We start from the raw sequence: 10,697 nt of genomic DNA on the forward strand, positions 1-10,697 counted from the left end.
GTATTCCGGCGCACAAATTCTTTTTGCTCTGTCCACTAGACTTTTAATTACACCTCTTTTCTGTTGTGGATGATAATCGGAATCCTTACGCAAGTATCTATCGGTATGTGTAACCTTCCGAAAGACTTTATGTTTAAAGCTGCCATCAGTCTGTCTCATAACGAAGGCATCGAAGAAGGATATTGCATTGTCTTTCTGCATTTCCACGGTAAACTGGATTTTAGGATTTAAACTATTTAAATAACAAAAGAATTCCTCTAAAGCATTTTTGCCGTGTGACTGTACCACAAATGTATCATCCACGTATCGATACCATCGACATGGTTTCTTATTCGGGTTTTCCAGAGCTAATTGTTCGAATTTTTACATGTAAAAATTGGCGATCGTAGGACTCAATGGGTTATCTGTGGCCACACCATCAACCTGCTCATAAAACTAAGGACAACGATAGGACACAGCGATGAAAGAACATGGTTTTTTCTACCCTTTATCAAAAAAGTAACGGATCAAATCGGCAAGATTTAAGGAAACATAACGTTCGACGGATTTTCAGACCAACTAAGAAAATAGGCCAAGCACTTCGTTCCGTTAAGGATAAACGTCCCCCTCTGTCTGCAAGTGATGTATACAAGATTCTGTGTACATGTGGTAGTGTCTACATTGGAACTACAAAGAGAAGTGTGAATACACAGTTGAAGGAACATAGAAGTCTTTTCCTACTAGGGAAAACAGACAAGTCAGCCATGGGGGAACATGCTCTTCAGTCTGGTGATCACGCAATGAAATTTTCGGAAGCTGAAGTTTTATGTACTATGACGAACTATTCTCCACGGCTATATAGAGAAGCCATCGGAATATATAACATGGGGTTAATTTTAACAGAGAAGAAGAAGCCATGAAACTCAGCGATACATGGACAGTGGCGCTACAGAGTCTATGAGAATTTTTTATCTTTGACGTACTATGATCGATAGTTATATTTTATCCTTGACAAAGTTTACCTCTGATATCTCGTGAAATCCAGACCACGCCGACCTTCCACGGTATTTAGGCCGTTCTTCGACGTCCAACACGTCAGTCGGCAAGACTCAGCACAATCAGGAGCACCTCCGAAGATGTCCAACGTAGCTTTTGGACGAAACGTCAGGGATAGAAAAGTTCCATAGACCACGTCCATACAACCCGGAAGAATTCTCCGGTCGTGAAAGCGTTTATTGTATAATACAGTATGACAATTATTGAACTACATGAAATAAAATAGTCATAACTTATGAACGGTTTGGGTTACGACGTTCAAACTGCACGGTCGGCAGCGGGGCATGATGGGAATTAGTATGGTCTGGTTTAGTGACGAAGCACACTTTCATTTAGATGGGTTTGTCAATAAGCAAAATTGGTGCATTTGGCGGCCTGAGAACCCGCATATCGTGATCGAGACGTCTCTTCACCCTTAACAGGTGACTGTGGGGTGTGCAATGTCCAGTCACGGAATAATCGGTGCGATATTCTTTGACACCCGTGGTCTAGGGGTTGCCGGCACGGTAGCTCAGCGTGTTCGGTCAGAGGGTTAGCTGCCCTCTGTAATAAAAAAAAAACTGAGTTAATGGATCAACAACGAACTTTAACGGATCTCTTTCGACTTCCGCCCCGAGCAGATGCAACGAACAAAAGCGAACAAAAAGAGTTAAAAAAAAGTGAAAATTAAAAAAAAATTCTGTAGCGTCTTTGATTCATAATCAAAACATCTTCGGTCCCAGGTTCGATCCCTGCCACTGCCTAAATTTTGATAAATAATCAGCATTGGCGGCCGAAGACTTCCGGCATAAGAAGTCAGCCTCATTCTGCCAATGGCCTTGTCAAAGAGGGCAGAGGAGCGGATAGAAAAAAATGGCTCTGAGCACTATGGGACTCAATTGCTGTGGTCATCAGTCCCCTAGAACTTAGAACTACTTCAACCTAACTAACCTAAGGACATCACACACATCCATGCCCGAGGCAGGATTCGAACCTGCGACCGTAGCAATCGCACGGTTCCGGACTGTGCGCCTAGAACCGCGAGACCACCGCGGCCGGCGGAGCGGATAGAGGTTCAGGGCACTCTCTTGTCCTAGGGGTGGGAAATTGCCCCTAAAGGCGGAAGAATCAGCAATGATCAACGACATGAGGATGCAGAAGGCAATGGAAACCATTGCATTAAAGACATGTGGACATGTGGCCTGTAATTGAAGAAGTAACATGATGCTCTCTCCATTGGCAAAAGATTCCGGAATAGTCCCCCATTCGGATCTCCGGGAGGGGACTGCCAAGGGGGAGGATACCATGAGAAAAAGATTGAATAATCAACGAAAGGATAACGTTCTACGAGTCGGGGCGTGGAATGTCAGAAGCTTGAACGTGGTAGGGAACTAGAAAATCTGAAAAGGGAAACGGAAAGGCTCAATCTAGATGTAGTAGGGGTCAGTGAAGTGAAGTGGAAAGAAGACAGGAATTCTGGTCAGATGCGTATCGGGTAATATCAACAGCAGCAGAAATGGTATAACAGGTGTAGGATTCATTATGAATAGGAAGGTAGAGCAGAGGGTGTGTTACTGTGAACAGTTCAGTGACAGGGTTGTACTAATCAGAATCGACAGCAGACCAACACCGACTACGATGGTTCATTTATACATGCCGACGCCGCAAGCTGAAGATGAACAGATAGAGAAAGTGTATGAGGATATTGAAAGGGTAATGCAGTATGTAAAGGGGGACGAAAATCTAATAGTCATGGGCGACTGGAATGCAGTTGTAGGGGAAGGAGTAGAAGAAAAGGTTACAGGAGAATATGGGCTTGGGACAAGGAATGAAAGAGGAGAAAGACTAATTGAGTTCTGTAACACGTTTCAGCTAGTAATAGCGAATACCCTGTTCAAGAATCACAAGAGGAGGAGGTATACTTGGAAAAGGCCGGGAGATACGGGAAGATTTCAATTAGATTACATCATGGTCAGACAGAGATTCCGAAATCAGATACTGGATTGTAAGGCGTACCCAGGAGTAGATATCAACTCGGATCACAATATAGTAGTGATGAAGAGTAGGCTGAAGTTCAAGACATTAGTCAGGAAGAATCAATACGCAAGCAAGTGGGATACGGAAGTACTAAGGAATGACGAGATACGTTTGAAGTTCTCTAAAGCTATAGATACAGCAATAAGGAATAGCGCAGTAGGCAGTACAGTTGAAGAGGAATGGACATCTCTAAAAAGGGCCATCACAGAAGTTTGGAAGGAAAACATAGCTACAAAGAAGGTAGCTGCGAAGAAACCATGGGTAACAGAAGAAATACTTCAGTTGATTGATGGAAGGAGCAAGTACAAACATGTTCCGGGAAAATCAGGAATACAGAAATACAAGTCGCTGAAGAATGAAATAAGTAGGAAGTGCAGGGAAGCTAAGACGAAATGGCTGCAGGAAAAATGTGAAGACAACGAAAAAGATATGATTGTCGGAGGGACAGACTCAGCATACAGGAAAGTCAAAACAACCTTTGGTGACATTAAAAGCAACGGTGGTAACATTAAGAGTGCAACGGGAATTCCACTGTTAAATGCAGAGGAGAGAGCAGATAGGTGGAAAGAATACATTGAAAGCCTCTATGAGGGTGAAGATTTGTCTGATGTGATAGTGGAAGAAACAGGATTCGATTTAGAAGTGATAGGGGACCCAGTATTAGAATCGGAATTTAAAAGAGCTTTGGAGGCTTACAGTCAAATAAGGCAGAAGGGATGGATAACATTCCATCATAATTTCTAAAGTCATTGGGGGAAGTGGCAACAAAACGACTATTCACGTTGGTGTGTAGAGTATATGAGTCTGGCCACATACCATCTGACTTTCGGAAAAGCATCATCCACACAATTCCGAAGACGGCAAGAGCTGACAAGTGCGAGAATTATCGCACAATCAACTTAATAGCTCATGCATCGAAGCTGCTTACAAGAATAATATACAGAAGAATGGAAAAGAAAATTGAGAATGCGCTAGATGATGATCAGTTTGGCTTTAGGAAAAGCAAAGGGACGAAAGAGGCAATTCTGACGTTACGGCTAAAAATGGAAGCAAGGCTAAAGAAAAATCAAGTCACTTTCATAGGATTTGTCGACCTGGAAAAAGCGTTCGACAATATAAAATGGTGCAAGCTGTTTGAGATTCTGAAAAAAGTAGGGGTAAGCTATAGGGAGAAAATGGCTCTGAGCACTATGGGACTCAACTTCTGAGGTCATTAGTCCCCTAGAACTTAGAACTAGTTAAACCTATTTAGCCTAAGGACATCACACACATCCATGCCCGAGGCAGGATTCGAACCTGCGACCGTAGCGGTCTCGCGGTTCCAGACTGCAGCGCCTAGAACCGCACGGCCACTTCGGCCGGCGCTATAGGGAGAGACGGGTCATATACAATATGTACAACAACCAAGAGGGAATAATAAGAGTGGACGATCAAGAACGAAGTGCTTGTATTAAGAAGGGTGTAAGACAAGGCTGTAGCCTTTCGCCCCTACTCTTCAATCTGTACATCGAGGAAGCAATGATGGAAATAAAAGAAAGGCTCAGGAGTGGAATTAAAGTACAAGGTGAAAGGATATCAATGATACGATTCGCTGATGACATTGCTATCCTGAGTGAAAGTGAAGAAGAATTAAACGATCTGCTGAACGGATTGAGCAGTCTAATGAGTACACAGTATGGTTTGATAGTACATCGGAGAAAGACGAAGGTAATGAGAAGTAGTAGAAATGAGAACAGCGAGAAACTTAACATCAAGATTGATGGTCACGAAGTCAATGAAGTTAAGGAATTCTGCTACCTAGGCAGTAAAATAACCAATGACGGACGGAGCAAGGAGGGCATCAAAAGCAGACTCGCTCTGGCAAAAAAGGCATTTCTGGCCAAGAGAAGTCTACTAATATCAAATACCGGCCTTAATTTGAGGAAGAAATTTCTGAGGACGTACGTCTGGAGTACAGCATTGTATGGTAGTGAAACATGGACTGTGGAAAAACCGGAAGAGAAGAGAATCGAAGCATTTGAGATGTGGTGCTATAGACGAATGTTGAAAATTAGGTGGACTGATAAGGTAAGGAATGAGGAGGTTCTACGCAGAATCGGGGAGGAAAGGAATATGTGGAAAACACTGATAAGGAGAAGGGACAGGATGATAGGACATCTGCTAAGACATGAGGGAATGACTTCCATGGTACTAGAGGGTGCTGTAGAGGGCAAAAACTGTAGAGGAAGACAGAGATTGGAATACGTCAAGCAAATAATTGAGGACATAGGTTGCAAGTGCTACTCTGAGATGCGCATCAAACCAGTCTGTAGACTGATGACAAAAAAAAAAATAATTCTTTGATGGCACTGTGACTACCGAACAGTACTTTTGGAAGATGATTTCATTCCCATTATCCAAAGTGACCCTCATTTCGACAAGATGTCGTTCATGCAAGAAGAAGCTCGAAGCCATCGAAGCAGGAGAGTGTTTGATGTCCTGAAGGAGCACTTTGGGGACCTCATTCTGGCTCTGGGGTACCCAGAGCCTACCGGCATTAGCCTCGATTGGCAGCCATATTCTTAGGATCCAAACGAATACGACTCTTTTTTGTGTGGCTTTATTAAAGACAAGTCGTACATAAATAAGTAGCCATTCAGGAGGTCATCGACTGCGTCGATGTTCTGATACTTCAGCGGGTCATGTAGAATTTCGATATTCGTCTGCGCCAGATCATCGCCAATCGTGTCAAGCGTTTCAAACATATCATAACCTAAATCCGAATATCTGTAGTGACGTTTACATGTTGAATAAAGAATTTGCACGCTGTAGTTTGTAACTAATTTACGTTTTGTTTTCACATTGTTCTGTAGTTGTCACCCTGTAGATGTAACTGTAGATGTAGATGTTGACAGTAGGTAGCGAGCATAATGTGAGATCAGTTACAAAGCCGCTTTTGTGGTGAAGAGACACCAAGATAGAAGAGCCATCATTGTGGATTATAATCTGATTATTTTCTATTCAATTAGTTGAGCTTTTTCCTGGGCCGTACGTATACGAATTTCTCCAACTAATGCATTAGGAGTCGAAATCCCCACAGAGTACTAATGGTGGTTCTAGCTGGGACGAAAGTGCGTTCAACTCTGATTCACGTATCATGCCTCGGGGAAAGGAATATTCTGATGACAAGATGAATGATATAGAATATAATTTTATTCGCGTTGCTGCTTTTTTCATCCTTGCGGTAGGTGAATTGATCCATAGTTTCGAAAACGTAACGTCTTTCCGTGGCCGGGTAAAGTCATCTCTTTTTCCATTTCGTCTCTCGAACCTAGTAACATATAATCTTGTATAGTTTATACGTCTATTGAGTCCCACGTTTCTGAAAAGCAAGCTGCAGATGTATCTCTTATGAAAACATCTCTTCGTAGGATCTCTCTACTGGCTCTGGCGATGCACTAAAGGGTCCTGAAAAGCATGGTGTTTACGACCTACATCTTCACTTGCATGATTACTCTGCAATTCACAATTTAATGAATGGCAGAGGATTCACTGAACCGCATTCAAGGTATTTCTCTACCGTGTCACTCTCGAACAGCACTTGGGAAAAACAAACGCTTAAATCTTTCTCTTATATTATTATGATGATCGTTCCTCCATATGTAAGTGGGCGCCGACAAAATATTTTCACACTCTGAGTAGAAATTTGATCATTGGTATTTCATGAGAAGATACTACCACAACGAAGAACGCGTTTGTTTCAATAACTGCCACCCAAATTCGCGTATCATATCCGTAGCACTCCTCCCCCCTCCCCCATTTAGCGATAATACAAAACAAGCTACCCTTCTTTGAACTTTTTCTACGTCCTCCGTCAATCCTATCCCACGCCTATTCCACGCCCCACAGCAATATTTAAGAAGAGGGCGGAGAAGCGTAAAGAGTCTCTATAGTTGACCTGTTGCGTATTCTAAGCTTTCTGCCAATAAATCGAAACCTTACATTTGCTTTCCCCACGATATTACCTAGGTGGTCCTTCCAATTTAAGTTATTCGTATTTGTAGTCCTTCAGTTTTTAGTTGGAACTATAGCCTTTAGAGTTGTGTGTTTCATCCCGAAACCGAAATTTGGCGGATTCCTTTTAGCACTCGTGTGGATGAATTCAAGCTTTTCACAATCTAAACTGCCACTTTTCGCACCCTATAGATACTTGTCTAAATTGTTTTCAGTTCGTTCTGATCATCTGATGACTTTATAAGACGGTAAATAACAGCATCATTTTCAAACAGTTTAAGAGTACTGCTGATAATGTCTCCTGAATCGTTTATGGAGATCAGGAACAGTATAGGGTTTATAATGCTCCCTTGCGGAACGCTAGATATTACTTCTGATTTACTCGATGACTTTCCGTCAGTTACTGCAAAACGGTGACCTTTCTCAAGGTCAATCACGAATACAGTTGCACATGTGAGACAGTATCTACTCCACAGGCACGCAATTTGACTAGAAGTCGCTTGTGAGCAAGGGTGTTAAAAGCCCTCTGGAATTCTATAGATATGTAATCAATTTCGTATCCTCTGTCGATAGTAATGTTATTTCGTGAGCATAAAGATCTAGTCGTGTTTCGCAAGAACGATATTTTTTGTTACAAATGACACGATAAAAAACCGCTGTAATAGTCTGTCATAGCAGTGGAGCTAGAATTTTTGGTTTTTAAAAACAATAAATGTTTATTCGTAAGACTTCCATTGTTTGGATATATTTGGTTGTTATAGAAAACGGGACAAGCGATAAGAGCTGTTTTACTAACAGTGCCAACAACAAGAAACAAGCAAGAAACATGTTACACAAGAAGCGTTCTAGCTTTGCCGAGACCTGTTACCCTCCACTACCCGGAAGCAGTGATCGTTCCTTTTCTTGGGAACTGAGTCGAAACGTCGTTTCTCGGGAAGAAGTTTATGCCAGGATTGTCTTTAGTAGCCCAAAAATCTATATCGTTGGTAGGAAGTTCTGTGGCATCCAAAGATTTGATATCGTCTTTGAATGATATCAACACATTAGAGAACGGTTATGTATGAACTTATTGAAATTTTAACTATTGTCAAGTAATGATTCCAAATAAATGTTCTATTCTGTCTAGTATCTAAATTGATCATTTAAATTATTTCAAAGCATTTTTAATTTCGTTAAAAATTCGTTGTATTCTATTTCCTCCTGTTAAAAAATAAACAATTACACTTGAATACCCATGTTTTCAATTCGAAATAATTAAATAAAAAGAACGCAACAAACTTTACACAAAATCCTATTATTAACCTCCCATTTGTATGAAATAGAATTTGTAGCCCTTGGAAACGCACATCCTAACACGGAAAGTAGAATTCTCCACTCCAGTTTTCATCTTTTAACACTAACAATTCGTAACCTCAGAGAGTTGAGTGAGTGTCGATGGAACATAACTTTTGAGCACTTTCAAAAAATGGAAATCAATAGGAGAATAATGGCGAATTTTGTAGTATTCAACTCCTCACTACTTTTCGAGGAAAGCGGCGAATATTATATGGACTAACTTTTCTTCTGTTTGCCCATTTTACTTGATATTTTGATCACAGGTATCTTGAAACGTGTGATGTTAAAACTTGATGGGGTCTTAGAATTTTCAGTCCTTTTTCGATATCTACATTTATTACTGTAAATAACAGCAATAAAAACCGAAAATTGTTTATTTCAGAAACCGATTATTTTGAGCGATTTCAGCTGTCAGGTGAAACTGGATACAACGAGAAAACACGGTATACCAGAACAGTGGTTGCTTAGGCGATGATCATCATCCGTACTCAACTACGGGCTGGACATCCCTACAGACTACAACCTCAAGATGACTATTCATACCATAAAACGCACTGGCGGTTGCCGCGGTAACAGTAACTATGTCAATGTCCGTATTCCGCGAAACGGGTAGATTGCCTGCTTTGCTGAAGGAGGCACTGCTCGTGACGTACTACGGAGAGCAGCTGCGAAGTGGTAATTAGCTGCTGGACGGCAGCACAGAGGGCGCGCAAATACTGAAGCACCACTTGAGCAGACGGGCAACTGACTGCACTAATCCGCGGGTTAACAAGGTGCTCGCTGTGAGAGTTCACCCGAAATTACCAAGTGTCCGCGCGACTGCTACGGTCGCAGGTTCGAATCCTGCCTCGGGCATGGATGTGTGTGATGTCCTTAGATTAGTTAGGTTTAAGTAGTTCTGAGTTCTAGGGGACTGATGACCAGACATGTTAAGTCCCATAGTGCTCAGAGCCATTTTGAACCAAGTGTCCGCTTCCGACAGAAGGTGGAAATATAACGTGCTCGTATTTATTGCATCATTATTGGCGAATAAGTCCGAATTTTTATATTTTATGAGGATCCAAAACACAGCATAGTGCCTGCCATACCTAATAAAGTGTAGGGAACCCGTTGGCATTTAAAATCCATACGTCTCGGAATGAATAAATACAGGTCCTGTAACATTTTCAAGGGACTCTTATACCATTCCTACTACAAAATAGTGGCAATTTCAGATAAAAATGGTGACGGTGGATAGCGATCGCACAAGCTTCTCTTCAAAGTAGACCACGACATACTATTGACATGTCGTGACCGATATTGGCACTGGAGACGCTAAAATGTAGTCCATCAACAAAGTAGGTGGCGTACAAAACACTCGTTCGACCTATACTTGAGTATTGCTCATCAGTGTGGGATCCGTACCAGGTCGGGTTGACAGAGAGAGAAGATCCAAAGAACAGCGGCGAGTTTCGTCACAGGGTTATTTGGTAAGCGTGATAGCGTTACGGAGATGTTTAGCAAACTCAACTGGCAGACTCTGCAAAAGAGGCGCACTGCATCGCGGTGTAGCTTGCTATCCAGGTTTCGAGAGGGTGCGTTTCTGGATGAGGTATCGAATATATTGCTTCCCCCTACTTATACCTCCCAAGGAGATCACGAATGTAAAATTAGAGATATTCCAGCGCGCACGGAGGCTTTCCGGCAATCGTTCTTCCCGCGAACCATACGCAACTGGAACAGGAAAGGGAGGTAATGACAGTGGCACGTAAAGTGCCCTCCGCCACACACCTTGGGTGGCTTGCGGAGTATAAATGTAGATGTATAATTCATCCATGAGGTCACAAAATCACTTCTGGACAATGTGAGCGCTCGGCGGCGTTTGCGTAGAATCGTCACAGCGAACAGATAACTAAGACTGCGTGTGGCGCAGACACCACGAAGCCATGGGACCAAGCTGTCAACAAGGCACTGAACAGGCTGGTTGTGGCTCCATAATGGGGTTGGCTGTGTTTACATGGAGTGGACTTGTTCCTCTGGTCCGACTGAACCAATCATACATTGGAGATGGTTACGTTCGGTTACTTGAGGACCATTTGCAGCCATTTATGAATATCATGTTCCCAAACAACGATAGAATGTTATGGATGAAAATGTGCCATGTCTCCAGGTCACAGTTGTTCGTGTTTGGTTAGGAGAACATTCTGGACAGTTCGAACGAATGATATGGTCACTCAGATCGCCTGACATGAATGCCATCGAAAATTTATGAGACATAATCGAGAGGTCAGTTCGGCCCAACATCCAGCACGGCGTTAGAGGCGGCACGTCTGACTATT

Source organism: Schistocerca nitens, chromosome 9, assembly GCF_023898315.1.
Source record: "Schistocerca nitens isolate TAMUIC-IGC-003100 chromosome 9, iqSchNite1.1, whole genome shotgun sequence".
Lineage (NCBI taxonomy): Eukaryota > Metazoa > Arthropoda > Insecta > Orthoptera > Acrididae > Schistocerca > Schistocerca nitens.